Source organism: Macrobrachium rosenbergii, chromosome 32 (assembly GCF_040412425.1).
Source record: "Macrobrachium rosenbergii isolate ZJJX-2024 chromosome 32, ASM4041242v1, whole genome shotgun sequence".
Taxonomy (NCBI): Eukaryota; Metazoa; Arthropoda; class Malacostraca; order Decapoda; family Palaemonidae; genus Macrobrachium; species Macrobrachium rosenbergii.
Genome location: NC_089772.1, coordinates 3,713,885 through 3,728,687, shown reverse-complemented (window position 1 = coordinate 3,728,687; position 14,803 = coordinate 3,713,885). Strand labels below are relative to the sequence as shown.

The 14,803-nt window shown below is 35.9% G+C and overlaps 1 pseudogene; it reads right to left on the bottom strand.

Annotated features, from left to right (window-relative positions):
• Positions 1–256: 256 nt before the first annotated feature.
• Positions 257–8,120, bottom strand: LOC136855584 (histamine H1 receptor-like; annotated as a pseudogene).
• Between the last annotated feature and the right edge of the window lie 6,683 nt (positions 8,121–14,803).

Here is a 14,803-nt window from a genome sequence, read left to right as displayed (position 1 = left end):
AAAGCTGCTGTAAACAAGAAGGTTCTACATATGGAGAAAACTACTCATATTATAAACATATATGTATATACATATGATGAGTTATTAAATCAATATGTTTCATCACTTATCCTACTTTGTTCCCTGTATATTAGTATATTGCAAGATACCTAGATGTCTGGTGTCAGTGACCAATAGTAATAGTAGCCACTCTGTGTGCATTTGCTTGGTTGTGAGGTTTGCGCAAAAGGAAGTCCAGCATTCTAGCAAATGCCCTTCAAAAAGTTGTGGTTGCAGAGAGATAAAGGACTGGGTGAGAGTAGAATTCAAGTATCCCAACCATATAGTTGCTGTGTGTGCTTGAGGAGGCACACAGTTATCGCAGAGGGCCATGATGGGAAACAGTGTGAAATAAGAACCCAGCAGGCCATAAATGCTCCTACAATCACTCCTAGTTGACGTGCTGCTTTGCGCTCCTTGGCCAAGTTCACACCTTCCATACGACGACCAGCAGTAGCTGCATTACTGTTTGCACATCCCATGGACCTTTTCTTGCCAGTTCCATTGGTGCTAGCTTCGCTGGAGGATGCATGTCCTGGGGTGATACCTCCTTCACCTCCTCCACTTCCTTGTGTTCTTGACATACTGCTAAGGCGCCAGCTGCACCTCCACTTATTGGAATCATTGGATGGATCCCATGAGGAATGAGGCCTTGTAGTACTTTGATAGCAGTGGATGTGATTATGATGGGGACTTAACCTATTTGTATTTTGACGTCGAAGCTGCTGCTGTTGTAGTAGTTGCTGCTGTTGCTGAGACTGTTGCTGTGTTTGTAAACTTTGCTGGTTTGGATACTGGTGATTAAGAGTTGAGAACTCTGTCCAGAATCCTCTGGAAGATACTCAACACTAACTGTCACACCTGAAAATGAGAACAGTCATGTCTTCCAGGAGTGACTATGGTAAGACTGAAACTGACTTCGTTCAGCCGTTGTGGTAATCGTAGGGATATCATGGGCTGAGAATTCTTTGAACCATGAATGTGTCTCTGTACTCGTTCCACCTCACTGCAGGAGTCATTTGGTACATCGTGGCTGGAAAAATTAACTCTCCCAAGAGCTTGCCTTGTTTGTATTTCTCGGAAAATTCGGCAGTAGAGGGTACAGCATAAGAGCTGATGGAAGATAGAAGTTGAGTGCAGCGGTGACTGCTTTAAATGGTACATTGTTGGTGAACTCTGTTTCACAGACGTGTTCGCTTGATGGCGAATGCCGTCCAGTGCAAAGGTGATGCCATGCTAGCACTGGAACTAACAAGCCATTGCTGCCGCCCAAGAAGCTCCTATCATGACCCATGCTCTTCTTCTTGTTCTTCTTCTTAAATAACGTAAAGGAGCTGTTATGGACCAATATCGGTCCAGCGATAAAATCACCAAGTTGAAGATGGAAGCTGTTGATGCAGTGTAGTCGGCGGCTAGCCAGAACTGACATACAGGCAAGCCCAGTTTCCAGTTACCTGTAAACAGAAACTTTTAATGTAAAAGTTTTTAAGTGATTTGAAAAACCTAAAATAACGTCAATTTTATATTTATGATTTATGTGTTAATATGATGTCCATTCGACTTTGAATAATTTAACAAATAGTTATAAATTTTATTTAATCTGGTTCAGTTTCTATTTTGTTTAAGACTGTATCGCCATAGCAGGGAATCACGTTTAATCTGTTATAACAAGGAACAGAAAAATTATAACAGATTTTTATGAATAATTATTATAATGTATATTCATTCCAGTTGGTAGAACTAAGTCTGATGGCATTAGAAGGACAACTGAATATAGTTTTTTTTAAATTAAGAAGGCTGCTTTGTGTTGTCTATGAGGTTAATAGAATAAAGATATGCTTTCAAAAAGAGTAGCAAAGCTGCCTTATTCTTTTCACTGTCACTGTATTTAGTGTCGTTAATTTTGTTACAAAAAGTAAAATCGTGTATGTCTCTTTAAACAAAATGGAATAAAAAAGAAAACAGAGGAAAATATAGACAACGACAGATGAGGCTTTACAGAATACCATGATCTCACCATATTTATTATATATAACGATTACGGCCACAAAATACAACCATTCTGATACAGCTGGCGCATCATGAAGCGGGTAACATTCTGAGAAAAATAAATACTGGGTAGGTAAATAGATCCAAGGAATTGCATAATACTCAAAACGAAAAAATTATGACAAATTATGACGCAACTAGGAAGCCAGGGCTCGCCATTTTAAATATTTGCCTTTATAACCTGATCCCTAGTTATCGACGTGCTAGAAAAAATGCTTGGAGGATATTTCCCGAAAACATTTTCAAGTATAAAATATTCGTATTTTAAACATTAGGAGAAATACTTGTATATTTGGTTGTAGTTCTTTCGAGGAGTCTAGTGGCATATTGCTATGAGACAAAGATTAAGTGTGACAGTTTGAAATGGTCCAGTGTCGAAACCAGAGATAACAGGCACAAACTATGATGTGACTATACAAGTTTTTATACTTTAATAACATATAGTTTGGAAGTGTTCTGCCAATTATGGAAAAAGCTAGCGCGGTATATCCATACAGGACTGAGATAGTTTGCTTATTGATACACAGGTTAAGTACAACGGCAGCCAACTGTTCGGTATCTTCAGAAATAGGGTTATTACATCATTTAGATTCAATAATTCATGTTGATTCCTAGTACCTATACAAAAGTCTTGAAATACTGTACATTAGACTGGCAGGCTAGGAATGGAAGTCGACTAACGGATGACCGTTCTAGCCCCCACAACCGCTTGATTTCCTCATACTTTTTAGATATGCATTTCACTGCAAGCCTTGAATCCAGTTGAGATAGATGAAGATTCTCTTTCTTACAGTAGTGGGATAATACTCACTTGCGTTAGTCAGAGAGAGAGTACTGCTAGTTTAGTATCATGCGTAGGTTTAAGCGCCATTCGTGAAGGAAGTGAATCTTCATCTGCTTCTCATATGGGATCAGTGCTGGCAGTGAAAAGTTATCCAAAAATTTAGAGGTCATTGTGGCTATTGATAATTCATATATATCTGGGAGAAGTGACCAGTAGATCATATTGATACCATGTTTTTGTTCAGTCAGCTTACTATGACTTATCAAATGAGCAAGACTTAAATGACTATAGGCAAAATGGAGTGCCCATTAGAGAAGTAAGTTAAATTAATTACTATTGATAAGACCATAACAAAATGGGAAATAATGTATTGATTATCAGAATTCAGAAAAGATACAATAGGTAGATTATAACGAAAAATAGTAAAATTAGTAACAGTTACGTAATATACAGCAAGATTATTCTCAGATAAAGGAAATTAAAAGCAGGGATGTTAACTACTGTGGTACCACATGAAGAAAACATGAAGACAAAGAAAGAATTCAGTATAAAACAAGACAAGACCCAAAACATGCACGAAAATTGCTGATCAACAATAATTTACATTCACTGAAAGAAGAAATTTATATTTTAACTATTTGCAATCTAGGATTGCAAAAAACTTGAGAATTAACAGTAATTAGATGCCACATTATAGAGACAATGACAAGTACTGTACTGATGCACTTCATTGTATTTATGAAACTCCCCGTGGAAATAATTCATGCTATGAAATAATGAGACTTTGCCAGAATTCCACTTCGACCTTAAATAATTTCGCCAAGGCTCTTTTGAAAATAACCTGTTGCCAAAATCGTTTTCATGAGCATCAGATTTCTATCACGAAAAGCGAAACTCATATTCAGTGAGGCGGCTGAAAGCTGAAAAAGGGTTTTATCGCGCTGACTTATTTAGTTTGAAGCTGGGATTCCAGACAGTGAGGCAAGAATTAAGGCCGGCTCAGTCCAGAGGAATCATCAGAGTTGGAGACAAGAAGATTAGAAACTGTAATTTAAAATAATTGACATAAAATTATAAACTTTTTTCCAATTCTATATATATATTTTTTGTGTTTAATCATCTGCTTTGACTGATATACTTAGGATTTATTCCAGTTTTGTTTTATATTTCTTGCTGTTGAATAAGTAAAAATCACAATAAATGCAAATTTTAAGCTATTTTTACAGCTTATAGGATTTCGTTATGCGGAATAATCCTTATGAGAAACAATATGTAATATGTCTTTTCTGTTTCAATATATATTTTGCATTCCAATACAATGAATAAGTTTTACCTTTAGTTATATTTTTCGTATGCTTTTACGCTAGCCCTCGGTGATCAGATTTGTATTAAGAGATTTTCTTTGATGAGTTTGAATACTAAGATACTGATTCAGGTGTTACGTTGTAGCAGAATAGTTTTGCTTTACTGCAATATGTTTGCAAAAGCAGAAGAGGAAGAAACGTCAGAACGATTCATTGAATTTAGCAAAATACGAAAATAATACTTTGCAAATGGATATTCAGTAACAATAAAGTGCAAAGCATATATGAATTTGTATTGTACCGTGCACAGCTGTGACTGATATACAGTACAGTGACTTAGTTGTGTGGTGGGATTATTGTACGCTACGCTCGTCTCCTTTCGCCCTCTTTACACTCACCTGCTCGCTGGACATCAAAAAGCAATGCTGCTAGGCATCATTTTCGTTATCACCTGGTGTATATAAACATTGTTTTCCTCAGGAAACTTCGAAGGCATCTCTATAAGCCATTATTTTCCAGAACCGCCTATTTCCTTTGCTACCATATACCAAATGATGGTTTTAAATCATTCACCCGGAATATATCTATGGAGAACGTTTTGCGATCGGCTCACTGTGTCGTCTTTTCAAAGGATTTAACCTGTCATTAGCATCAAGAGAAGCGAACGCATTCTTACGCCCCTTCCCCTGCCTCGAAAGGTTTATTCCTTAAGAAATGTCATGTAATGTGTGCTCTGTTCACTGCACTGTTCTGTAAATAGTTTAAACATTTCAAAATATTTTAATCAGTTTTTGTTTGCAGCTCTTATCTTCGTTATGTTCTGTTGCCACAGTTGTGTATAAAATGGAACACATCATAATCACATCACCAGGTTTCCCTCTGTATTTCAATTTTACTTTGGACGAAGAAAATATATATTGAAGTTATTAAACTTGCGTTTCGTAATCTGAAACAAAATTATCTTGGCAAGATGCCATTTGATGTGAAGCTTTAACACGTTGCTATTTGAACTGTCGTATAATGATCAGTAACCTTTAGGAGTTTGTCTGATTGTTAGTGATCTTTGTAAAGAAGCAGCATCTTTAAAGAATGATAACTGTATTGGCGAAAATAATAACAAAAGAAACAAAATTAGCATTGCATCAAGAACCTACTAAACACATTAAGCTTTGTTTGAAAGTACAAAGAACATTACAAATGCTCTCACTGAAGATTCGCTAAGTACACGAACCATTTCAACATCCGCACATAAATAGAAGCAAGAGCTACTCGAAAGTAAGACAAAGCGAAAAGTATTGCTACAGAAATACTAGATACGAACATTTACCAATCACAGAAGCACACCAATCAACCAGTCACAACATAGTAAGTATTTAACGTGCTCGTCAAAAGAACGAAAGATAACTTTGTCGCTTCACCCATCATAGCATAGGCAGCTGATATAGGCATGACAATCACTCCAACTGTAAGGTCAGCAGCTGCCAGACTCATGATGAACAAATTCGATACCTGGAATAAAAGGCATCTGGATAAACTGAATTTCTTTGCATGAACAACTCATACCTAATGGCAATTTTTATACATGTGATGTAATATATATATATATATATATATATATATATATATATATATATATATATATATATATTTATATTTATAATGTGATCAGTGTATGCCCAAATCACAGGATATCGGTGGTGGACGAACAAATGCATAAAGACCTCTAACAGAGTTGAGAATAGAAGAGCGTCAAAGAAATGAAATACATTGTAATTAATCATAAGCATTGTAACCTGCGAAGTACTTGGGAAGCTGCGAGCTTCGTAAACACCACAAACAGTCTTGAAGGAGTTTAGCCTTCTAGTATGGAGAACCTTAATATATCTGTAGGTGTTGATGCATAGGCCCTTAGCAGGAAGTCATGTACAATAAAGAGATATAGCCGTTGGCAAACTTAAATACTACTAACTCTTCGGCCCTAATGACGAAAGTATCTTACAACGGAATAAGAAATTGAGACGTAAAGAATATTCTATAAAAGAGAATAAAGGAAAATAAAATAACAGTATAACTTATACGATAAGTAACAAATAATTTATGAATTTTAAGGACAATAGTTGAAGCAAGGAAATAGGCAGGGGGCATGAAGAATAATTTGTTTAGCTGCATGACATGAAACTTTTTAGTTCGTGACCCTAAGGAGAGAATATGACAGGTGGTGTTCAGCAGAAGAGAGGCTGCAAGAGAGCACAAGAATTTTGTGTTAATTACGGTAAGTGAAGCTTTTCTGTCATTAGACAGAATTATATAGATAACACAGATGCCACCACAGCTGACATGTCAACACTCGGTCTTTAGAACCATGGGGACCATTTCAGCTTACCATAGATACCCGGCAGGGATCGAGGCTGATATTGATGTTGGCGTTCGTTAAAAATCAACTTGAAGAAAGAAAATATTGCAGTTTCTCAGGAAACAATGAGAGGTCACAGTTGTTCGTCTGTTAGTTAATTTGTTTGTTTGTACATTTTGAAGATAAAATCGAATAACTGACCACATGTAAGAAATAGTTGACATGTTGGCGTTTTTCGGACACAAATTCTCAATATTCTGCTATAAGTACGTGAAATTAGGGTTTAACCTTTAAGGCTTATTTTTAACGTGTTCATTTATGTTGTGCAATCGTTAAGATGTCTTCTGTTTATTCTGGTTAACAATTTCAAAGAAAGGGTACAAGTAAACATTGTTTTGATCGCAAAAGTTCTCAGAATTTCCTTCAGTCATTGCAAGGTAACCAAATGGGAATTTTGGGTGGCTATTTAGTACTGAATGAAAATGAAATAGTTTCGGTAGAAAGTTTTGCATTCTCTTAGTTTTTTAATCTCAGAGTTCAAAGAGCTGAAAAGGACTATCTACTCACCGTCTGCAGTCTCTTTTCCGTTCTGATCGCGTGAATGACCAGAGCGTTGCCAACGGCTGTGCAGAGGGCTAATGTGTAGAGAGAGATTCCGGTAACAGCCAAGAGCCCTGTACTCCACTCATCAATCCCATCAAAGCCCCCTGCGTCAGTGACAGTCACGTTACTGTGAGCGATGTTTTCCCCAACTGGAGAAATGTTTTCCCCAGCAGGAAAATGTTTGTCTAAGTGAGTGGTGGTGTTCCAGGACGCGTCAAAAGGAAAGTTCCAGCTTGTTTCGTTTCCGGCGCCGTTCCAGGGTCGATGGTCCGTGACGTTCCAGCCGGGTGCACCGACATCGAGTTTCCAGAACGGACGGTTGATATCCGGGTTCCAGTAAGAGACGTCTTTCGGATGGAAGAGGCCCTTAGTCGGATGGTGGCTGGATGGGAAGACGTCCGCGGTGGTGTGATTGCAGGGACCAGAAGAAGAGGAGGAAGTGCATTTATTGCTTGGAATGCGAGAACCGACGGAACTGGAAGAACTTCCATAGTTTGGTATCATTCCATGGCTACCAGCCCTTGCCTTCTGACTACTGTTAGAGCTCAGTTCGTCGTACGTCTTAAAAGGCGTTGTATCGATTTCTGTTATGGAGTAGGGTTGTAAGTTCATTGCGAATCCGCTGAATGTAATCTGCTATTCCAGGATAGATAGATTTCCAACAATTACTTTATGTTATGGTAAGGGTCAACCTTTCTTCAGGGATTGCAGATATTTTGTGTGATTTTCAGATACGATATTTTTCACAGATAAATGTTTTGAGTCACTGAGCTCCAGTATGGATAGTTTTGAATCGACTGTCGTTATTCACTACATTTTAGGTCTCATCAACAAGTAAAATATTAATAATCAAAATATTAATAATCACAGAATTTACCATCAGAGGAGATGAGAAAGTCTTTGACGTATCATTATTCTCTAAATTTTGCCTGCTAACTGCTCCTCAAAGTGCATTTCAACAGTGTCACTGCATTTCGTTAACGGCCGAATAAGGCATGTAGAAAAGATGTAATTATTTTTATTTCCATCAATAATGAAATTTTCATACAATACTGTTCTTGTGTAGCCTTTGACTTTCATTTGAACTGTATTAAAATTGCCATATTTAGTTTTTCATTGAAAGAGATTTTGTTGTTTATTGAGGAACAAAGCGCGAAGGAACGTTCACATTTTGTCGTGCTTAAGCCTGAGATGTTGTTGCTTGGTGATGCTCGAAGCACTGATGACGTCATTGTAGATGGCGTATGCAACTGCTCGCGTTCGATAGCCATTGCTGAGACTTCCAGGCTTCCACAGACAGATCTGTCAAGAGAAACGATTCTGTTACAAATTTCTTCTTACATTTACTACTGAGGTAAGTTAAGATTATGACAGACATTAATATCAAATTTTATGCTTCAACAGATTTCATCGCAAACAGGCTGTCAGATGACGTACTGTAATGATTCATAAAAAGCTTGGGACGAAATCCAGAGTAAAATACATATAATTTCTAACCAGATTCTCTCTCTCTCTCTCTCTCTCTCTCACACACACACACACACACACTCTGAGAAGAAATATAACAAATTACGCATTTGCTTGTGGTTCGCCCCAGCTCTCCCTCCCTCCCCACACTCCTCTGTATTACATTATCCTTGTAAGCAAATCATTGTCTCTTAGAAAAGATGAATGTGTTTTGCTTTTCAGTCTCAATAGATCAGTTTTCCTTCTTCTTTTGCTGCTTGTATGTACGGTGCACGTTCATACGATTTATTTATAAAGAATATCCTCAATACATGACGGTTGTGGATGGGTTGTCAATACTAGTTCTCCAGAATTATTTGAACAAAAATATGTAACAGTACTTTTTAGTTTTTGTTAATTGTTATTATTATTATCATTATTCAGATGAACCCTATTCATATGGAACAAGCCCAAAGGGGCCACTGACTTGAAATTCAAGCTTCCAAAGAGTATTGTATTCATTAGAAAGGACTAACAGAAGGTAATGGGAAATGCAAAAAGAGATCACTTATTAAAAAAGTAAATTAACACATCAATAAACAGAGAAAAATGCAAGTAAATTATTGAAATACAAGGAGAATTGTATACCGTTATATATTTGTATTTAATCCTTTTACTTCAAATTATACGATGGCAAATTTTAGTACTCCTTGGTTTCAAGGTAACTATAGTCGGTTTCATTTCTTCCGTCCACTCACGGGTGAAGATGTGGCACATGCGCATGGGTAGCACGTGATTGGCTGACGATCAACGTGTCCGATTTCGTTGGCTTATTGTTATAAGTATCAGAATATTTCTACAATAAGGCATTTGAATTTTTCTATAGATAAAGAAACGTCGCCTATTCTGATATAAATCATAAACTCAACTGATTTGTATTCATAATATACCAACACAAGCACACGGAATCCGAGATATTATCAAGCAATCTACTCAGATCAAAGACAAACGACCGAGAAGCTTTCAGTAATTGATTTATATCTTTAGTATAAGCCAGACCACACACAGACCTCTGCTCAAAAACTGTTCACATAACAAGATATTCTTACCATTAAAACTTCATTCTATGTACAGTTTCATTAAATGTATATAAAAAACAACTTTATTATTACCAAAGTAATATCTACATCCGTAAACTGAAAAATAACCTTTAATGTTGTTTGCCGTTAAAACATGAAGAATGGACCAATGAAGCTATATGCACTGATTCAATGGGTATTTTATTTAACTGGCCCTCGTTTAAGCACATTCATTCCTTTTCGGTCAAAATTACTTTTCTAGTTTTCTGTAAAATAAAACTATTGACACGGCTATTTGTCTGTAGGTCCGCTCATTTTCTGTCGGTCCTTAGATCTTAAAAACTACTGAGGCTAGAAGGCTGCAAATTGGTATGCTGGTCATCCACCCTCTAATCATCAAATATACTAAACTGCAGACCTCTAGCCTCAGTAGTTTTTATTTTATTTAAGGTTAAAGTTAGCTATAATCGTGCGTCTGGCACCGCTATAGGTGCCAACAACACATGACACCACCGGGCCGTGGCTGAAAGTTTCATGGACCGCGGCTGAGACATTCATGCAGCATTATACACTGTACGGTAAACTCGATTGCTCCGAAGAAACTTCGGCTTACCGTTCCAAAGCCCAAAATAAACAAAATTGGTATGCCTAGGATTGTCTTTTATGTCGTACGGTGTCATTAGCGCTAAAGATGACCGGAACTGGATGGGATTTTAAACTGTTGCTGGATAAGTAATTTAGCTAAATAGTCCCGAAGTATCCTTAAGGAAAAAAATATTCAAATATGCAGAGTATTGTGGAAAGAAGACCACAATAACATTGCTATCACGCCCTGTTATAAATGAAATTTCCCGCCTTCCAAATTCCAGTCAGTACTGCAGTGGTTGTTGCATTCACCTCCCCCAAGGCCTAGGCAACCGCATAGACAACAATTTTTCTTATTTTGAATATTAACCTATTCTTGTAATTTACATGCAAGACATTATTAAGATATCTTTTGTTCACACTCTTTTTTATGTACCTACAAAAATTCCATCGTGCATTTGCGTTTGACCTGAGTAGGCTGTTTGCCACAAGCTCGTCATCCGTGTGCTTGTATTGTTATCTTATCGTCATGTTTATGGTCTAAATAAGAAGGTGTGAGGGTTGTTTCTACAGTATATATAGGAATTCAGATGTATTATTGTAGAAACATTTTCCATCTTTACCACAGCAAGCCTACGACATCGGAAACATTGATTGCAGCCAATCGAGAACCAGCGATGCTGCCACATCTACCTAAAACCTACGTTGGTGAAGGGCCAGATGAAATGAACCCGACTATGGTGAAAATTAAATAGAATTCATCATACAAAGAGGTTTTAATGATTGGTTCAGGAAATGAATTAATAATTGCTAGTAGGCTACTGTTCTTGTATGTAAACAGTGCACACACAAACACATTATATATATATATATATATATATATATATATATATATATATATATATATATATATATATATATATATATAGATAGATAGATAGATAGATAGATAGATAGATAGATATATATATATATATAAATTATATATTGTATATATATACATATATATATATATATATATATATATATATATATATATATATATATATATATAATACACACTCACATATATATATTATATATATCAGTATTACAAAAATAATTTTTTCTAATTATAGCTCAAAAGGTTATATACAAAGAGAAATGTAAAAAGTATATGATTCATTGTAAGTGGCATGTTTTGCATTTGTGTTTAATTTAATGTCAGTAACTATATTTACCCATGCATTGCCACATTTGAACGTTTACTGCATTCCAAAACCAGAACGAATTATAGGGCGATGTTTTAACTATTTTCATTTGAATGTGACACTGATGGAAATTTATGTATAATGCATACACTATTACACCAAGAGTTGTCAGTCAAAGTCTACTTTATAAACTTTGTATCTGTGTTCCTCTTTGTGATACTTTATTTTGTTCTTTTATGCTGCCTCGGTAACCATGTTTAATACTGTACTGAAGTGGCAGTAACTTAGTAAACTGTTTATTTGGAGTCGCGCTTATTTCTTTAACTTTCGGAAACGTCTCCGCAATCAGGAGCGCTTTTTGGAAATTGCGAAAGGCCCGGTTTTATTAAAGTCTCCCCCCTCTCTCTCTCTCTCTCTTTCTCTCTCTCTCTCTCTCTCTCACACACACAAGAATGAATAATGAAATGTATGTAATAGCCATTTTAATAGAATAAAGAATTTTGACTCTCTCTCTCTCTCTCTCTCTCTCTCCATTGTTAATGGGGTTTTATAAGTTATCCCTTTTTCGGTCACGCAACCAGCACACAAACATATCAGTAATTTCATCATATCAGTCATAGGTTTTACATTTGTGTCATTTGCATCGCTGGTATGTAATCTCATATTTAAGGATCAAGCTGAAACTGATCAAGTTAGCTGTTATAAGTAACCTGTACTTTCCAGCATTAATTACTGCAAATAACATTTTTTTCTCGTTTAAATCAGAATGTTTTTATAACTACATTATGTTGATTTAAATTATTAAAACAAGAATATCTAAATGTTGCTTTCAAAAGGTATGTAGTAATTTGATGTTGCTATCATTTTTTTACCACCAAGTTCTCTTGAATAGTGATTACTATTTTCACATGCCGCTCATAACAGCAGAAAACGGGAAGAGAAGAAAAACAAAATGTTTTGCTAATTGGATAAGACTAACTATACGTAAAGTTTATTCAATCCAGTTGGTAGCAATGGAAAAATTATCGTTTTTCGTTACTACAACCCCCCAATGTCTCTGTATTTCCTCGAGCATTTATGCAGCCTGTTTTCAGGAGCCTGCTTTGTCATAACTCTGATAGGAACACTTCTTTTCATACTACAGTTTCTAACTTCTGATATTATTTTGTTGCAGGTTTACATATGATACTGATACTGCTAACTTTGTTGTTCTCGCTACTTCCAGTGCTAAATCTGCTTTTACTGCCACGACTGCTGATATTATTTTCTTGCTAATGGGCATGTCTCGAATATGATTGGAATGTTGGCGGAGTTGAAGGTGTAGAGATGACTTGTTGAGAGTGATTAAAAGTTTTTTTATGATAATAGCAAAGCACATGCAAAAATATCTAGGCAGTAGAGTGAATTATATCCTTATGGCGCTTTAACATTCTTATGCATTGAGTTTTAAGAAGTCAAAGAAAGAAAGGGCAGCAGATGTTGGTACGAGGGTGTGGGATAAGGAAATTTAAAGAATCACTGATTTTTGAAACACTGAAAATGTTGCAGGTGAGAAATTTGAGACTTAAATATTGTGAGTAATGGAAACCAGAAAGAGGGAACACTGTATGTTAGCGTGCGTGGTATGAGATTGGAATCGACTGATTTATATAGATATTTGACGGTAAACATAACGTATTTTGTGGGATGAGCATTGAAGAGAAATGTTATGTCTAAGAAAGCCAGGTTTGGAATGGATGTCGAGCCAATTCTCTATACGTAAATGTTCTGCTTATGCTGGCTTGCTCTCTACTTTACGATTTGCTGCTCTGACCAAAATATACCTTGTTGCAATTGACACAAAGTGGGTTCGGGTCAAAATTCTCTGCATATCTAGCCGTCACGCATGGTACAGATGACTAAATCTTGAACTCCAGCTGATTCAGAGACCGGGCCTCGTCTATACCGTGATGAAAAGTATGATGGTTGCCAACGCTTTTTTGTAGGCCCAAAGAGACCTCGATAATCATACCCAAACAATAAGAATTCAATTTTCTGTAAATGTAAAGACCTTAGGCCAAAGAACGGAAGGGATATAATCCATATAATCTAGCCCAGTGTCGTCAGTATAAATTGCTATGTTATGTTAAAAGCGATAATTAATTGTAGTTTATTGATATTTACTCTGAGTGAAGTAAATAAAAATGGACTCACTTTTACTGGTTTGTAATTTTACTATATGTTCTGTGGGCATGTGACATATATGTAGCTTCATCCCAAATAATGACCATTGTTTATCATTTATATTTTTAAAATCGGTGAATATAAATACTGTATATATATACATATATATACATATATATATATGTATATATATATATATTATATATGTATGTATATGTATATATATACATATATATATTTATATATATATATATATATTATATATATATAAACTATATATGTTTGTATATATGTATAAATATATGTATATAATTATTGTATATATATATATATATATATATATATATATATATATATATATATATATATATATATATATATATACAATCATGAAAGCTAAAATGTTGCTTAATATCAGATTCACGCTACCCTGGGAATATCTCCGATGGAGAATTATCACCGAAGGGGAATTTATATAAGTGATAAATGGATTGGTACGCCGGACACTAACCCTCGACACGGACCTATTCAGCGAAGTTGACGTTACAGAAAGCGCTATCAAGAGAAATAAGTCATTGCCGCCGAGTTTGCTGTACTGTTTTTTCCACCCTCATTCAATTGCACTAGCCTGGCAATGACCCACCTCCCGCCATGATAGTTCATTGGTACGTTTGGTACACGCAGCTTTGTTATGAAATTTTTTATCACACCGTGATTTATATACAATCATGAAGCTACAAATGTCACTTAATATCAAATTCACGCTACCTCGGGAATATCTCCGATGGAAAATTATCACCGAAAGTTGGAAAACACAGCTCTTATTATGAAATTTTTTTATCACACCGTGATTTATATACAACCATGAAGCTAAAAATGTCGCTTAATATCAAATTCACACTACCTCGGGAATATCTCCGATGGAGAATTATCACCGAAGGGGAATTTATATAAGTGATAAATGGATTGGTACCGCCGGAACACGAACCTCGACACGGACCTATTCAGCGAAGTACAGTTGACGTTACCACTGCGCTATCAAGAGAGGTATAAGTTATTGCCAAGTCTGCTGTACTGTTTTTTCGCGTCGTGAGATGGGAAATTGTACTTAGCCTCGGCAATGACCCACCTGTGCCATGATAGTTCATTGGTACGTTTGGAACACACAGCTCTTATTATGAAATTTTTTTATCACAGTGATTCATATA